General features: G+C 45.0%; 1 long non-coding RNA gene across 1 annotated transcript; it reads right to left on the bottom strand.

Annotated features, from left to right (window-relative positions):
- Positions 1-3,179: 3,179 nt before the first annotated feature.
- Positions 3,180-4,151, bottom strand: LOC102081436 (uncharacterized). The gene is made up of 3 exons (XR_266097.4): positions 3,886-4,151; positions 3,730-3,793; positions 3,180-3,444 (listed from the first exon to the last, which is right to left on the bottom strand). It is a non-coding gene; the product is annotated as an uncharacterized LOC102081436 (long non-coding RNA).
- Positions 4,152-13,090: the final 8,939 nt, after the last annotated feature.

Genomic DNA, 13,090 nt, shown 5'->3' with positions numbered 1-13,090 from the left:
GCTGAATCAAATCTGTTGAAGAAATGATTCAGTTCATTTGCCCACCTCACATCCCTCCCAGGCAGAGAGTTCTGATATTTGTGGCCTGAGATGGTTCTGAGGCCTCTTCAGACTTCGCCAACGTTGTTTTGCTGAAGCTGGTTCTCCATCTTCTGCCTGTAGCTGTCCTTCCCATTCCTTATCAGTCCCCTCAGCTCTCTCTGCACCCTTTTCAACTCCTCTTTGTCTCTGGATTTGAAGGCCCTCCTTTTCTGCTTGAGGACAGCTTTAATTTTTGGGGTAATCCAAGGTTTGTTGTTGGAGAAACACCGTACAGTCCTGGTAGGTACGGTGTTATTCACACAGAAATGAATATAGTCAGTAATGCATGTAGTAAGGCTATCGATGTCCTCTCCGTGGTTGTCACAGATCACCTCCCACACATTCGACTCAAAACAATCCTTAAGAGCCTCCTCGCTCTCCTCCAACCATCTCTGTACTGTGCGGGTGGCTGGTGGCTCCCTGCGCACTAAGGGCTCATACACAGGGACAAGGTGCACCAGGTTGTGGTCAGATCTGCCCAGGGGAGGGAGAGGTGATGAACTGTATGCCTCTTCTGCATTGGCATACAGTAAGTCCAGTGTTCTATTGTCTCTGGTTGGGCAGGTCACATACTGGGTGAAGGTGGGCAGCGTGGAGTTCAGTGAGACATGATTAAAGTCCCCTGATATTATGAGAAGGGCTCTCGGAGATTGTGTTTGCAGTCTGCTGACCACAGAGTGGAGAGTGTCACAGGCTGCATCTGCGTTGGCTGAGGGAGGGGGGACATACGCTGTTATTGCGATAACATGCGAGAATTCCCGGGGTAGGTAGCATGCTAACGGGTAACAGCTCAACGTCTCTGCTGCAGAGTTGTTCTTTCACAGTGATGTGCCCAGGGTTACACCATCTGTCATTCACAAACACTGCCAGTCCCCCTCCTTTCCTCTTACCGCTCTCTCTCGTCCTGTCCGCTCACAGCAGCTGGAATCCTGGTAGTGTCACGCTCGTGTCCGGAGTTAGCGGTGTTAGCTACGACTCCGTTAGCATCATGATGCGACATTGCCGGTACTCCCTCTGTCACCAGGTTAGCGACGTGAGCTCATCCATCTTATTGGGCAAAGATTTTACTGTTAGGATGCCTGGGTCGTTGACCCAGAGGTTTTGAGTTCATTATATTATTTATCTTTTCTAGTCTTTGGTTTCTTTCTTAGAGTTCCATCTTATGGTTTATGTCTCTGTGTTCTATAGTTGCTCTGTCTCCCCTGTCGGCTGTATCCCCTTGTTAAGTTCGCGTCTCTGTGTTATGTTTCCTGTTTTACTTTGAAAGTCCATGTTTCATGTTAGTGTATCTGGTTTTGCTTCCCTTGTCTCGTTAGTCCTGATTTGCCCCAGCTGTGTTTCCCTCCTGTTGCCCATTCCCTGATTGCTCCCTCTATGTATTTAAGCCCTGTGTTTCAGTTTGTCATTGTCGCGATCTACTCTTATCTACCCTTATCTTGCTGTGTGTTCTGTCTGTGTAAGTGTATTTTGTATTCCTAGTTTTGTTACACTTTTGAGTTCAGCATTAAAGCTGTTTTGAGTTCACGTCTGTTTCTGGAGTCTGCACTTTGGGTCCTCCTTACCACCACTCCTGCCTGCACACAGCCTTCACATAACACTTACATTTCCAATAATTACAGAAGGACGAGATGGTCCATAACGTCTCCTTCTCGGGCGACGGCGCTCATTCCCAGCACGACACGCCCGTCTTTTCTTCCTCAGCTCACTGGGAATGTCGAGTCTGTCCACCGGCAGTACCGCTGCGGGACGCAGCGCTAACAGCTGGTCCCTACTGTAAACAAAGGGTCCCTAGACACGGGTGAAAAATTAGAAAAAACTAAGAAAAACGACCAGGACTAACACGAAACGGTAGAACATGGTTGCAGAGTCTAATTACTAATACGAGAAGAAAAAAGATGAGAAAGAACGAAACTCAGAATGAGCAGAGCTGCTGTAACAGGCTGACGCACACGGGGGTTTCCGGAAGAAATGGGAAACAACATCCTGTTCTGCCAATCCAGAATTACCGCTCCTGTTCTCCATCATCTCCAACATTGTAGACATGTGTCAACCAAGACAGGAACTCAGGACAGGCCTCATACACCCCAGGGGCTCTGCCACCAAGGAGTTGTTTAACTGCCTTAATAACCTCACTGCTGGAGATAGGCGAGACATCCCCTTCGTCCCCAGAGTCTGCTTCCTCCATGGAACATTTGCCAGTGGGATTAAGGAGGTCCTGGAAGTATCCTTTCCACCGCCTGACAATGTTCTCAGACTAAGTCACCAGTGCTCCACCCGCACTACACAAAGTGCAAGTAGAACATGCTTTCCCCTCCTGAGTTGCCTGATGGTTTGCCAGAATCGCTTCGAGGAGTCTGAAGGTTTTTTCCCATGGCCTCTCTGAACTCCTACCACACTCAAGTTTTTGCTTCAGCCACTGCCCAAGCCGTGTTCCGCTTGGCCTGTCAGCAACCCCCTTGGGACCGCAACTCAGTGCAGCGGCTTCGACAATGAAGGTGCTGAACATGGCCCATTGGAAATCAATGTCCCCAGTCTCCCTCGGAATGCTGTTGAAGCTCTGCCAGAGGTGTGTGTTGAAGATCTCCCGGATTGGGGGCTCTGCTAGACGTTCCCAGCTCACCCTCACTATACGTTTATGTAACACAGTAAGGGGAATTGTTGAAAAGAATATATCAATGGGCCAATAGGTTCGACTATAGGAGCACAGGGGTGTGTTTAAATAAGACACAGAGACAAGACTGTAACTCAAAAGAACCAGCCGACTTTAGTGAAATACACTATACAGTTGACAAGCACAGGTTAACGACACTTTACAATGGTAGAAAGGAAACTTACAAAAAATGAAAGGAAAGTAAAACGCATAAACTACTAAAACAATGACTTGGCCAAGTGTTACTTTTGTTTTTCAATGTTCGGGTTTCAATATTCGGGTTTCAATGCTCGGGTTTCAATGCTCGGGTGCACCCTAGTAATCTGACTCCTTAACTCTTATAGAAACAGATTACACGAATCTAATGTACATTCAAATGAAAATCTCACTCTTTTCACATGTGGAGAATGTTCTATACAACAGCTCATTATTCAACGTCCCAAATAAAAAAATGTCCAAGGGGTACAGTCCAAAAAATTCCCAGGGTGTGAAAGAAAATAGGGGTGAGAGAATGTCAGTCAGTGGTCTTATGTATAACCAGCTGTGTGTGAAAGTGTGAGTGATACAGTCCTACCACACCGCAAGGTGCAGCAGATCATCAAGTGGAAAAGAAGCAAATCTTAGTCTCTCTAAGTCCAGGTGGGAAGGCTCGCCATCTATTTCACCGGAGGAATCCACCTCAGGAACAATTCAGCATACAAAAAAACCCTGACCTGTCAACAGACAGGGTCAGAAGAGCAATTCAAATATTAATTATGCTGTTCTAGCTATAATTCACAACTTAGAATTTTGTTGAAATCACATTCAACATCAATTTGCAATTACAATACTCAAATTTGCAAAAATAAAACATCTCTCTTACACAAACTATGCATTACACCAAGTAAAGTCAGTGCATATGTGACAACTATTACTCAAACAATTCAGATAAATTCAGTTTCTCAACGATAAAACGCGAAACAGACGTGAACTAACTGAGACATACAACATGTGCTCACCGATCTCAGTGCATCACGGCCGAAGACAATGGTATGGTGTCTCTCGGTCGGAAAATGCGGGGCTCTAAATAACGTAACAGGACATGTTGTTTTTCTCTTTAATAACAGTAATACGATGTGAAGGAAAATAAACATAAGTTGCACTTCAAGTGTTACCTTACTTCTGGAAGCAGATTGAGATGAACTTTAAGGCAGTTGATAGCAACCAGAGCTAACAAAGGCTAACAGTTTAGCGCCACGTGGTACTTTCTAAAGTCGCCAGAAAACTGCAGCATTCGCCTGTTTACTCACTGTGGCTACTCTTAACATGGAAGGTAGCTGATAATCAGCGAACTTATGTGTAGCACAGTTGGTTGCAACTTATATCTAATACGTTTTCCAGCTCGAAAGCTTCAGACTCTCTTTTCTCCTGCCAGCACGCGACTACCAAGGTTATTATCGTTAACGAAATCTAACGAAATAATGAAAACTAGAAGTGAAAAAACATTTTTGTTAACGGAAATAAAAATAAAAACAAAAAAAGGAAAACTAACTAAAACTGTAATGAGTGTTCACAAAACTAACTAAAATTAACTGAATTTAGAGCAAAAAATGTGTTTAGTTTTCGTTGATGTGTGCGTGTCATACAATAGTCAAGGGTGAAAAAGAAGTTTAGTTTCCAGGTTTTTTTCTTGCTGTGTCTCATTATGCCAGCAGGTGGCAAGTACGTTAGTCGCGTCGTCTGTGTTGCTGCTCCGTCCACGCGGAGAATCATGTCAGGAAAAGTCTGGAGAAAGCGCCAGCTTCCAATTTGGGATTACTTTGAATATGACTGTGTTTTGGATAAAGCAAGTGTCTTGTAGTGGAAAGAGACAAATTATGAGGGACATTTCTAAAGGGAAAAAAAATCCCACAAACCTTAAAGTGCACTTGAAAAGCTCACACAAGAAGGCTAACCTAGCTTACCTTGAGAAGGTAAGGGGCACGCCCAACCCTCATCCCCAGAAACAGAAGCTAACCCCAGGCAAGGCAGCGTGATGCATCCCGAGACAACAGGACTGGGATATCTACATAACTGTGTGAGTCAATTGCCTTAACACCCGGTGCTGCAAGAGTTAATAGTCTCATTGGGGCCAAGATATACATTTTATAGTTGCCTCTTATCAATGGTTGTTCATCTGCCCTAATTTATTTATTTATTTAAAGAACCCATAGGTGGGAATGTGAGTTGTCTGTCTCTGCATGTTAGCCCTGCGACAGACAGGCGACCTGTCCAGGGTGCAGGGTATGGTAGCTGGAATAGCAACATACCCAAGGATAAGCAGAAGAGAATGACTGATATGATGAAACTGGGATTTTGTTACACTTAATTATTGCAAACACAACTAAAACTATAACTGAAACTAATCAAAACTAAACTGAAACTAATGATTTTCCAAAAAATAAAAACTAAACTAAACTAGCAAACAATTGGTAAAAACTAATTAAAACTAATATAAAATTGAAAATCTGAAGTCAAAACGAAATAAAAATAAAAACTAATGAAAATTGCAAAACTATTAAAACCCTGGCGACTACCTCCACACATAGCAGCAAACACAGAGCAGATGGGTGGGACATACAGCGGCAGGCTGCTTTCCCATTGGCCAAAGCATACTGGGACCTGTGCATTTCGATTGGTTGGGCAGGCTGTCCATCTCTCCTCATATCTATCACTCCTTAAAGTGGTACCCTCATTTTATGTGGGTTACATTTAGGTGGCCAGGTCTGTCCAGCATCCTCCCCTGCTACCTGATCCAACTCACCACCCGGTTGTGATCAGTTGACAGCTCAACCCCTCTCTTCACCCAAGTGTCCAGAACATATGGCCGCAGGTCTGGCGATACGATTACAAAATTGATCATGGACCTGAGCCCCAAGGTGTTCTGATCCCATGTGCACATATGTGCACTCTTATGTTCAAACATGGAGCTTATTATAAACAAAGAAGTCTAACAACAAAATTTTTCAAGCTTCTCTGAATGACAGGAACATCAGAAAGAAGGAACACGAGAAGCTGGAGAAATACCAAGGCCTCAGAGAAGAGCTCGAGAAGATGTGGAGCGTGAAGGTAACAGTGGTCCCAGTGGTAACTGGAGCACTGAGTTCCTTCCTCAGATGGAGGAGTTTAAGTATCTCTGGGTCTTGTTCACGATTGGTGGGAGAATGGAGCGGGATATCCACAGACGGTGTCTGCATACAGGGAAGGAGTGGAAAAACTTTCATCATGGTGGAGCCAAAACAATCTGGTCCTCAACACCAGAAAAACCAAATAAATGAAAACTGACTTCGGAGGAAACAACTATGACCCTTAGCCCATATAAATTAATGGGGACTGTGTGGAGAGGGTCTCTGGCTTAAAGCTCCTGGGCCTGCACCTGGGTGACAGCTATGATCAAGAAGGCACAGCAGCGACTCCACTTCCTGAGAGTCCTGAAGAACAACACCAAGGAACTGTTAGTGTCCTTCTACAGGCGCTCTATTGAAAGTACCTTGATATACTGTATCCCAGTTTTTGCCAGCAATACTGGTCAGGAAAAAACATCACTCCAGAAGGTCATCAATAAAGTACAGCGCATCATCGGCTGTGCTCTCCCTTCCCTGGAGGAGCTGTACAGGTCTCGCTGCCACAGGAAAGCCTGCAGAATCCTGAAGCACACCCTGCACATCACCTGTTCCAGATGTTACCCTCAGGAAAGCGATATAGGACAATTAAGGCCAAAACAAACAGACTGAGAGACAGCTCATACACCAGGGCTGTTGCACTAGGGGGATAAATCACTGTGAAAATACAAACTTAACTGTGCAATATTTTCTTTTTAAATGTGCAACATTCTTCTTCTTCTTTTAACTCAGTGGTTCCCAAACTTTCTTGCTAGCCCCCTTTGTTTTACAAAAATATCTTTGCGTCCCACCCTCCAAAACATCCTCCAACGACACGCAGTGGAGGAGCGGGGGGTGGGGGTTGGGAGGTGGGGGGGTGGCTTACTGGGCTTAAGCCCGGGTTGTTCTTTCAGAAGGGGTCTTTTGGAGTGTAATTTTTTCATAGTTAGATGCCTGGCTGACAACTGTATAAAACAAAAAACTACAAACAACATTCGAAGCACATAGTGCACACTGTGGGAATTTATGACTGTGCGTAAATCCCCCCCTAATATTTGTATGATCCGAGCTCAGCGACTGAGTGTAAATCTGATGGTTTATCACAAAAGATTAATATCAAACTGATATCAAACTGATCACTTCCATCCCACTTTGGATGGAGCAGCTCTCATTTCTAGAAATATGGACCAATTTATTAAACCCCCCAAAATATGACTATCCAGAGTTGGGATCAGGAAGCAGAGTTGCAGTCTTACACGCCTCTCTGCAGCTTCTCTCCTCCTGCTACCCCCCCAAAATCCCATCTCCACTGAGACTGTGTCAGCTCCCAAACAGACAAAAAACAAACTAAAAACCAGCAACAAACAACTTAAACATAAAATATCACAAAGAAAGAACAATACAGAATCCACATCTGAACCAAAGAGTAAAACAGTGAAATGTGGATTTGTTATGGCTGTGGCCATAAGACTCTTTGCAGGTCCATCCCCTAATGAAGAGTAGTGAGCAGCTGATTGGACCGTGGAACACGTGACCACGTTCAAAAAGATGCTCTGACAGCTCCCGCAAGACAGAAAGAGAGAAGCGAGCGAGCAAGCAGTTTGACAGCCGACGCGGTCCTGGCCCTGGTTTCCAGCCTATACTTTTGCTGTGTGTTTGTGTGAGCGTGTGCTGTAAGAGCCGCTCTTCTTTTCTCTGCGCTGGTGGTGAGCTGGAGTCTGAATCTAAAACCTGTGACCCGCTGATGGGCGACTCTGAGGCGATTCTGTCTACTAGCCCATCAGTGACATCTCAACTGCCTTTGGGAGTTAACAAGAAGGATTTCGTTCTGGCACAGCACAGTGACCCGTGGGTTGCTTTTCAGCTGCCAACTCTAGTGACCAGTATCCCCGTGTTTATAGTGTTGAGGATGATGTGTTAATGCGTACCTGGTATCCGCCTGCAGCTGGTGATCTGGGCTGGAATGTGTCTAAGCAGGTTCTGGTTCTAAATCAGTTGTTAAGGCGTTGGTGAACTTCTTTTCTACTTTCGGGTTACCAAAAGCTGTCCAAACCGACAAAGGCTCTAATTTCATGTCTAGGATTTTTGCTCAAGTTTTGCAATCACTTGGTATTAAACATCAGAAATCCAGTGCCTATCATCCAGAGTCTCAAGGTGCACTTGAGCGGTTTCACCAGACCTTGAAATCTATGATGCGGAAATTTTGCCTTGAGTCTGGGAAGGAATGGGATGAGGGGTTGCCACTGCTTCTTTTAGCGGTGAGGGAAAGCGTGCAGGAATCGCTGGGATTTAGCCCTGCTGAGCTGGTGTTCGGTCACACAGTGCGTGGCCCGTTGCGACTGCTCAAGGAGAATTTCCTGTCCGACACAGATGCTCCTAAGGGAAAGATGAAGAGGAAGTTTGATAAGAAAGCTGTGCAAAGGAAATTTGAGGTTGGTGATAAAGTTTTAACCCTTCTACCGGTCCCTGGTTCTTCTCTCCAGGCAAAGTTCAGTGGTCCGTATACAGTGCAGGTGAAATTGAGTGACATGGATTATGTCATAGACACCCCAGAGCGAAGGAAAAAGTGTTGTGTGTGTCATATTAATATGATGAAGCCCTACTTTGTTAGTGGTGTGTCAACAGTTGCGACTGTGGGGGTGCCAGGTTCCGAAGCCCGGTATGACCCCGTAAATGATGATTTAGTTTTCGGTTGTGCGAAGGGCTGCGCACGTCTTAGAAACTCTGAAATCCTAAGTGATCTAAGGTCACATTTAACTGATTTAGATGATGATGTTTGAGATGACGTGTGTCAGTTGATTGAGAATCATCCTAATCTTTTCTCTGACACTCCTTCCTGTACCACTGTGCTGGAGCATGATATCGATGTGGGGGACCATCCTCCAATCAAACAGCATGCCTACCGGGTGAATCCCACTAAATGTGCTCTTTTCCAGACAGAAGTTTCGTATCTGTTGGACAATTGTCTTGCTGTTCCTAGCTCTAGTGCGTGGAGTTCCCCGTGTCTCCTAGTGCCTAAAGCGGATAAGACCCCACGGTTTTGTACAGATTTTCGGAAGGTGAACAGCGTGACCAAACCTGACTCCTATCCTCTTCCCAGAATGGAAGATTGTGTCGATAGGGTTGGTTCTGCGAAGTTTGTCACTAAGCTGGACTTGTTAAAGGGCTATTGGCAAGTTCCTCTAACATCACGTGTAGCCAAAATCTCTGCTTTTGTCACTCCTGACCATTTTCTGCAGTACACTGTCATGCCTTTCGGGTTGCACAACGCCCCCGCCATATTCCAATGACTCATGAATATTGTGCTGGGAAGCGTTCGCAAGTGTGAAGTGTACCTAGATGATATTGTCGTCTACCCAGACACCTGGTCAGAACATATGGAAACACTCACTGACGTGTTCCATCGCTTGGGGCATCCCTCAACCTCGCCAAGTGTGGTTTTGGTAAAGCCACGGTGACATATTTGGGGAAACAGGTGGGTCAGGGCCAAGTGCGCCCTATCTTGGCCAAAATCCAGGCCATACTGGACTTTCCTGCCCCTCGTACTAGGCGTGAGCTCCGCCGTTTTCTCGGCATGGTGGGCTACTACCGGGGTTTCTGTCGAAATTTCGCGGAAGTGGTTGCACCCCTGACTAGCCTCACTAGTGTGTTGAAACCTTTTGTGTGGTCCTCTGTGTGTCAGAGTGTGTTCCTGGCTGTTAAAACTCTCCTGTGCAGTGTGCCAGTGCTGGCTGCCCCTGATTTTGCACACCCTTTTAAATTAGAGGTAGATGCCAGTGCAAACGGAGCAGGTCCCGTATTGCTACAGGAAGACCAAAATGGTGTGGATTACCCAATCGTCTATTTCTCAAAGAAATTCAATGTCCATCAGCGAAGGTACAGCACGATTGAAAAAGAGGCCCTTCCTCTGCTGTTCGCATTGCAGCATTTTGAGGTGTACGTCGGTTCCAGCCCCTCGTCTGTGATCGTCTATACCAACCACAATCCCCTGGTGTTCCTAATGCGTATGCAGAACTCGAACCAAAGGCTTATGAGATGGTCTCTCCTGGTGCAAGATTTCAATTTGGACATCCGCCATAAAAAGGGGACAGAGAATGTGTTGGCGGATGCACTGTCCCGTACCTTCTTTTAAACGTAAATGTCAAAACATCTACAAAAGAGATGTCTTTAATTTTGGGAAGGGGGGGTGTTACGGCTGTGGCCATATGAACACTGTGTGGGCTGTTTTGTTCTGTCTCTCTACTGTGCTTAAGACTCTTTGCAGGTCCATCCCCTAATGAAGAGTAGTGAGCAGCTGATTGGCCCGTGGAACACGTGACCACGTTCAAAAAGCTGCTCTGATAGCTCCCGCAAGAGAGAGAGAGAGAGAAGCGAGCGAGAAAGCAGTTTGACATAGTGGTGGGCGGATCGATCCAAATATCGATAGTATCGATCCCAAGTCGGGATCGGTATCGGATCGATACTGGCCTGGTTAGATCGATTCTTTACTTTGAGTTCTGCTTGCTTGCTACGCTGTGCTTTCGGCAAAAACGAAACAGTCAGGTCGCTGGATTCGCCGCTCCTGTGACAGCGGACAGCAGCCACACTTTGCTCCCCCCCCCCCCTCTTATGTTTCGGTGTTGCGCTGACACGTCACGTGACTTAGACACTTTGGGGTTGTTAAGTTGTTTACATATTAATAATATATATTGTTTTTGTTGTTGAGAATTTTAATTGTCATTTTTGTATTATAGTTTATCAACAGTATTTGTTTTAATTTGTTTACTGGTTTGCGTGCACTTAAGATTTAGAAAAAAAAAAAAAAAAAAAAAAAAGATCGCCACCACGGCAGACCCGATGGCATTTTCATGCTTCGCGCATCATTTATTCTTACAATAATCCCACGGTTGCTGTAATAGTACATTCAACGGCTGCAGCTCTCCCGCTGGCAGCCGTACACATCACCACCACCAAACCTGCAGCGGCATCGCAGAACACGCCCTGCCACATACCCCTTGCCAGCTTCACCCCACCCCACGAGCAGGCGAAATCGGCCCGGACCGTCGGCGCCCCATTCCCCGGCCCAGCGACGGGGAAGTGTCCACTCTGGCGGTCGCCCGCGCCTCCAGTGGAAGCCCGGGAGCTGGCCTGATGGCCACCCATATGGCAAGCAGAGGCGGCGGAGCAGGAGTGGAAGTGAGCCGGGGCTCAGAGGCAGCTGGGCAGACGGCCGAAGCGGACAGCATGCCGCCCTCAGGCAGGACCCCTGCGCACCTCGACCTCCATCTCCAGCTTGGCAGGTCCCGCTGGCGCGCCAGCCTCCGGCTCACCCCGAGCCGCGCGCTGTCCACAGTGATCACACGGTTGCTGTAACAGTAGCCTACATTAAACGGCTGCAGCCTTCCTGCTGCCAGTTATACACATCAACACCAAAAACAACAACAGCACAAGCAGCGCACAGGTTTTAAGCCGGTGAGGCATGATTGTAGATGCAATGAAGGTGAGTCCATCTCACTTGCAGCAGCATCGCAGACGGCTGCCACAATAATAAAGCATTTTTTATTTAATTATAAATTAATTATTTCTCCTAATTATGTCCCGGATTTTAAGTAATTAATAATACAAAAGGAAAAATCACAAAAAACACTTAAGGTCATGAAAATTAATTGCGATTTAGCAATTCAATGAGGCATCCACCTTGTTTATTGAAAAGTATTGGTATCGGTATTGGTATCGGCGATACTGGCCCGTATTTACTTGGTATTGGATCGATACCAAAATATGCAGTATCGCACACCACTAGTTTGACAGCCGACGCGGTCCTGGCCCTGGTTTCCTGCCTATACTTTTGCTGTGTGTTTGTGTGAGCGTGTTCTGTGAGAGCCGCTCTTAGTGTATTGTCATTTGTTTGTTTTATTTCTTTCTTAGGGTTTAGTTAGTTTTCTCTGGTGGGACTTTGTTGGTTTTGTTTATTATTTTGGCCTGGGTTCACCCTGGAGCTATGCTTCATTACCTTCAATAAAATCACCTTTTTTATTCACAACTCGTTTTGGATGTTTGGCTTGGGAACCAGGGCGGGTATTTGTCTCTCTCTTCTCCCACCTTTATGTGCGTCCCTACACGCCTAGACTAGGGGCGTAACAGGATTATTAAATATTAGGTCTCGCTCCTCCAAGTCTCTGTTAGTACATGACTTAATAATTGATCAACAAATCGATTTACTCTGCCTTACAGAAACCCGGTTGCAGCCGGATGATTATGTTAGTTTAAATGAATCAACACCCCCGAGTCATTCTAACTACCAGAAATCTCGAAGCACAGGCCGAGGGGGCGATGTGGCAGCAATTTTTCACACCAGCCTATTAATTAACGAAAGACCAAGACAGACTTTTAATTCATTTGAAAGCCTGATGCTTAGCCTCGTCCACCCCAGCTGTAAAACTCAGAAACCAGTCTTACTTGTTATCATCTATCGTCCACCTGGGCCTTACACAGAGTTTCTCTCTGATTTCTCAGACTTTTTATCTGATTTAGTGCTCAGCTCAGATAAAATAATTATTGTGGGTGATTTTAACATCCATGTAGATGCTAAAAATGACAGCCTCAACATCGCATTTAATCTGTTATTAGACACAATTGGCTTCTCTCAAAATGTAAAAGAACCCACCCACCACTTTAATCACACTCTAGATCTTGTTTTAACCCTTTAAGACCTACCATAGAACCAAGTCCGCAAGAGCTTATATTATATTTTTACATGCTGTAGTGCCAATTTTGGGAGCATTTCAAGTTGATATACATCAATACAACCATTACAGCCCAAATTTTAATAATATGTATGCATTAAGTGCATAGTAATTACATAAATTGCAAAAAAGTGCAATAAACTACAAAAAAATTTAAAATCGTTTTTGTTTTTTTAACATATATTTCTAGTTAGAGAAATTTAAGAGGCTTATCCCTCAAAACTGTAAATACAAAAAAGTTGCACAAACTAGTTTCCCACCACAGGAAATTTATTTGAAGTGTCTTCATAGTTTTACTTTTGAAATACACCAATTTTTATATACTGCAGGAAAAACGAAAATAAATATTATAGTGCAAATTTGCAAAAAAGCAGCATATGCATCAAAATAAACCATTTCCAGCAGTGCAATTTGAGTTCTAAGCATCCCAGAAACGACACAGAAAGTCATAAAGTCAAAGATAACTTTTAAAAACACCAGTATAGGCTCTGAGGCCCTGACAGTAAAAAAAAACT

Source organism: Oreochromis niloticus, linkage group LG12 (genome assembly GCF_001858045.2).
Source record: "Oreochromis niloticus isolate F11D_XX linkage group LG12, O_niloticus_UMD_NMBU, whole genome shotgun sequence".
Taxonomy (NCBI): Eukaryota; Metazoa; Chordata; class Actinopteri; order Cichliformes; family Cichlidae; genus Oreochromis; species Oreochromis niloticus.
This window is presented reverse-complemented; position numbering and strand designations above follow the sequence as displayed.